Below are 5731 nucleotides of genomic sequence, written 5' to 3'. Positions count from 1 at the left end.
AAGCCATCTCGCATATTTGCTTTGTGTAATGACGTCTACTACCTGGAAGGAGAACTTGATTATCCCTTTGAAAGGGTCTTCGACAGTACGGTCCTCTCGGTGGTATCGTGGCCAAGTACTTTTTTATAAGGTGAACTTCACATCATGGATTTGATGCACTCTGTAGTAGCGGCTGCTCTTACAGGGCAGTTCGCGCGTGTAAAATCCACTTTGGTTGCTTTTACATAGCCGTCTTTCGAATTCTAGGAAGTCTCTACGGTCATCAGATCAGACAAATTGACAAGGTCCATCTTGACCAGTCGAAAACACGAAAATGGCATTGAAAGCCATCCACGAGGCAAGAACATCATAATGCGCAAACTGGCGCTTTTGACCAATCACGTGCATCCAAAGATTGAATGCCTTCTTGCCAGCCAATGGCCATTACGACATAGAATATCAAGCCATTTTACTTGACCAGTCAGACTAAAACAGTTTCCTTCTACGCAGGTGCATTATACCACTCTGTATCCCTTATTCATATGCAGATTTGCGTTTGACCAGAGCCCTTGTCCTACTTGTCTGTGATAGATCATTCTCCCAAACGCGCATGTCAGGTGCATAACGACCTTTTTGAACCTTTCAACGTACAATGGGTCGCCCCATTCCATTGTGGGTGTTCTATCGAAAGTCGACGATTCATTGGCACAGTAATTTTCAAATTTTAGAGAAGATTGGTCTGTTTTTCTTGGTATAAGTCGTTAATCGCACCTCGTAGTTGAGCTGTTGCACTTTACAGTATCACACTTATGGTAAGGAACTTGTAAACATAACTCGTCTTTCGGCCTCGTGATGTTTACATATTCCTGACCATAAGTGCGGTGTTTACAACTGTTATACAACACATCTACTCGTGCGATTAACTATGGTAATTGTCTATTATAACGGGGAGAAAACTTGAATACAGTAAATGTGAAACCTGGCGACGGCGGACATGTGTGTTTGTCTGAAATAAAAATCAAACATGTAAAAGACGACCAGCCAACCAACAAACAAACAAACATATACAAACGTTCACATAAAACAATGAAAAGTAAAATGAATAGAAAAGAGCGATTACCTATTTACATCTCTTAGAGTAAGCTAAGGTCGTAATCGGAACCAAACCAATTGTGTTGTACTTAACTGCGTTTATATATGTTAAAAGAGAACTTGGAATATCTATAATAGTAGCCATGTCAGACCAATTTTAAATATTGGGAGTAGAGATTTGGAATGAACTTCAATCTAAATATCTCATAGAGGGGAACAAAACAAGCCTTGAATGATCAAGATTGGACGAGTAGTTCCGGAGATACAGCTACTTGAAGTGATAATTTTCGTATTTTTTTCTGCCGTTCATGAAAAGTTTTTGACTTTTTAAATTTTAATGAAGTTTTGATGTCAATATGTCAGAAAAAATACATAAATAACTTTGATGAAAGCTTAAAATGTGTTGCAATATTCCTTTTGAAACCAATTGTGGCCATTTATGCTGAAAACACTTATTCAAATACAAATTATATGCGGTCAAAATTTGACTATTATCTAATTTCATCGACCGTAAAACCAGTGCGTTCACAGAAAAAGCCAAGTCTACCTAATTAAATATGCAAAAATTTAATATCTCGATTATTCTTCCAAATAGAGACATAGAATTTTCAATTTGTAGGTTTTCAAACATGCTGAATTCAATGAAATCATTCAAAATGATGTCTGATCATATCCTATATAGTTTCCCTGCTCAGTCTTTCAGGTATGCTAATTTATGCAAATTATTACATTTCAAAAGATTTATTCATTGTAAGTTTCTGTAATTAGCAATATGTCAGCTACATGGGTACCTATAATCATTGGTGCCAGACTAGCCCATAAAAACCACTCATGGTGCGCGATGTATGCATTCTGCCACTAAATTTTGTTTGTATTTGTTAACATTAAAGAAAGTAACATTTTGTTCAGTTAAGAACATTTACCAGTCCCAAAGCATCTTCTGAAGTAAATTCTGAATTGCAGTGGTTTCAAACTTTACAAAGATATGAGTAAATATTTTGTTTTTACGCGAATATACACTCATCCAAACTGTCAACGCAGTACGCGATAGCGTACATACTGGCCATACTCAAGTTACAATGTCAGCCATACCAGTGGCTGAATAGCCAGCACGGCAAAACAAAGACACGTGGACTACAATTATTGCAGCTATATCGACAGCCAACACGGCAAACAAAGGCCTGTGGGCTAAATTTTTTGAAGCGGAAATGTCGATAGTGGCACTCACGCTACCTCCCGATCGCGCTCAACGTACTTGTTGATTAATTTTCATCGAAACCGCTTAACAAAATTTCATGAAACCTTCGAATCTTACTAAATATATACTAAATTTTATCATCAAATAGCCGCTCATACAATATTTTGCTGGCTTGAGGTCAAGATTTTCGATCGAAGTTCTTCTTTCAATTTAAAACGATGACAACATGTGAATATCCAACATCGGGGCTTTGACGCATTAGAAAACTTATCTGACGTTTCCAACAAGGTGTCATACATTGAATTAGGCCCATACGTATTAGTGAAATGTTCCATTTAATATAGGGGTCGCAAAATCACCCTTTTCTGGCGATCCGCGCGAGAGAACGAAACCTAATTTTCAAGTTTTTTTTAACTTTTTATAAGTTTTATTTTTTCGATTTTATTTCTTTACAAATGAAAGAAGAAGTTTATGACAATCTAACTGAAGTATCATAAGAAAAAAAGACATCATTTATTTAGAAGAAATATGCCTTTAAAGTTGGGAATTTTTACGTGAACTTCACTCGGCAGAACAATATTTCGGGTGTTTGACATGGCTAATCTATATTCAGCTATACCATGTTGCTTCTGAAACACGTCAAAGATGTCGTACCTGATCGTTCGGAAAAAATCATTTTGGTGTAAATGTACATGAATATTAACGTTATACACAATGAGGGGTAAGAATGGTCCTTGCAGTCTTCAATGACGCAATTACTACTCACTTCTTTCAAGTTTTGACATTTCGATCTTACATCTACATTCCATCTACTTTTACTCAGTAAAGCCAGTATATTTGCATACATTATGCGTTTAAGGAGGTAGCGGTTGTTGAACCATTTCAAGAACTCATGCACAATCGTAAAGCACACCGATATAAAGAAGTACTACCCGCTACATAGTTGTACCTAGAATACCTGTTACCCCTTATTTCAATCAATAACTCTGAATCCAGTGACTATCTCGCTATAATTTGTCCTCCAGAATTTGAGATTAAAGACAACTACAGAAACGGCGTCTTCTGCTTCATATCTGGACATTTTACTTGAACTTGACTCTAATGGTCCCCTTTCTACTAGGCTATATGGCAAGACAGATGATTTCAACTTAATCAATTTTCCACAACTCATCAGTAATATTCCACTCTCACCAGCTTATGGGGTATACATTTCCCAGCTTATTCGTTATGCAAGAGCATGCAGTTCATATGGTGATTTTGTAGAGAGACACGGCCATCTCTCTTACAAACTGTTAGATCAAGGTTACACCACAGCAAGACTGTCTCAACATTGAAGCGCGTTTTGGCAGTATCACAAGCTGGTAGATAAATACAATATGTCTTTTAGACAAATGATCATTGATGGCATCGGTGACATGGGGTCTTAGTTAGTGACCTACCTATCTGACTTACATGTATAGATTGATATATGGCGGGTGCCACATGTGGAGCAGGATGCGCTTACTATTTTCGAAACACCTGACATCACTTTTTGGTCTTTAGGCCAGAGGTCCATATACCTTTCTTTCATGAATTTGACTTTGTTTGTGCACCGTCTATTTACTGTCTGTTCTGTGCTTACGAATTCTGACCTAGTAGTATTGGATTATGGATTGGTATGATTGCGATTATTTTGAAAAGCATATGTACAGTGGTGAATTTTTAATTATCTTCAGTTTGAACGATATCTTTCATAACTCAATGATTAAAGATGCATGGAAACAGTAGGCCAACTTTTGAAATTGACAGGATTTGTAGTTTAACAATTTCTGATTATTTGTTCATTTTTGTTGTAATCTTTAAAAAGACCATGCGATTATTCTTTTAGTGGCCTTCTATACGAAATATGAAGACCTGATTCATTTTACGACAAATGTAAAACGGTGAATCTTTAATGTTTACAGTATGGTGAAACAGCAGTTTCCATTGCCGGAAGGAAAGTTTCTGAGAATGAAGAAAGTCAAAATATAGCAAGATTATTCCTTGAATATCACTTTGACAGGGACAAAGTAACTGAGGCAAGTAACTTAATCCACTCTCTCTCTCTCTCTCTCTCTCTCTCTCTCTCTCTCTCTCTCTCTCTCTCTCTCTCTCTCTCTCTCTCTCTCTCTCTCTCTCTCTGCATTTATAAGGAGGAACACAATGTAATGAACAGAAGACAATAATATGTATAAAAACTAAGTCATGCAGAATGAAGTTTCGAGACTTTTTATTCCATTATATTGAGTCAACTGATCAAAACGTGAATAACAGCATCTCAATCATAAATATGTCTGTATTTATCGCTATCCATATTGTAATTTCTCGGTTAAAAATGTACCGTCTATGTCTGTTTTCACACTAGCATGTGATACCTCTAATCTAGAATATAGACCGAAAAGTTGCCGAACAGGTATATGTTACCCACATTGTCCGTAACAGAAAAAGTCTATAATAAGGAGAACAATTTCCTTGTTAACATTTGTGTGATTGTGATCTTTGAAAATGACTTCACAAATGTCACGAAGACAACTTTAAAAATGTTATGTTATTACCAGTTTTGAACAATAATATTCACGCTTTACATTATTCTGAAACTGCGTCGTTTGAAATTGTGATAAATAATGAGTGTGTAAGAAATACAATATCCACAGATATTGCCATGTTCATATTCGATATTTGACAGCACCGAGTGACGAGCGTACGAACCCATGTTTGATTGTAGGAGAGTGCGCATAATTATAAAACGTATATTGTATCAGTGTATTTATAACTCAACCTCACAATTACTTTGCTGTTGCAACTCACAGCATCTACACATGAATGTGGTTGTTATGCCACGTGAACTACATATATACAAGTGCAGTTAATGTACACATAAAGCCTTTAAATCTGAAGTCACATCTCGATTTTTATTAGCAACAAAATAACTACTTATAAAACACTGAAAAATAAAAAGTGATAATGTTTCATCAGAATGTGAATTAACAAATTTTATACCATTGGGTGATATAGAAATTAAACCGCATGCAACTTAAACAGAGTCTTTGAATGAACTAAGTCGAGATATGGACGTATGAAGATCTAGAAATTAGACTACTTGGCTTTCAAAGCATGCCTTCAAAGTATGTAAAACTGCAGCTAAATTGATAAGATAGCATGCACAAACACAATAAGAGATGCACAATCATACTGTACCCAATGAATCAGCCAGTGAAACCATAAGATTATTCGTTTAACTGCCTTTAACAGATTTTCAATGTGACAGCAGCGCCGCCTTTCGCCAGACAATGGTACAACTTCGCCAATGTATTCAGTTCATATTAAAAGAAAACTCTTTTGATTACATTGTCAAGTTTATATCAGAATTTATCTTAAATAATAATGTCATTCCCGAACTATTTATAATATTTATACATTGTTTTTATATTTTACAACGTCAGA

Source organism: Ptychodera flava, unplaced genomic scaffold (assembly GCF_041260155.1).
Source record: "Ptychodera flava strain L36383 unplaced genomic scaffold, AS_Pfla_20210202 Scaffold_36__1_contigs__length_1797346_pilon, whole genome shotgun sequence".
In the NCBI taxonomy this organism is placed as follows: Eukaryota; Metazoa; Hemichordata; class Enteropneusta; family Ptychoderidae; genus Ptychodera; species Ptychodera flava.
This window is presented reverse-complemented; position numbering follows the sequence as displayed.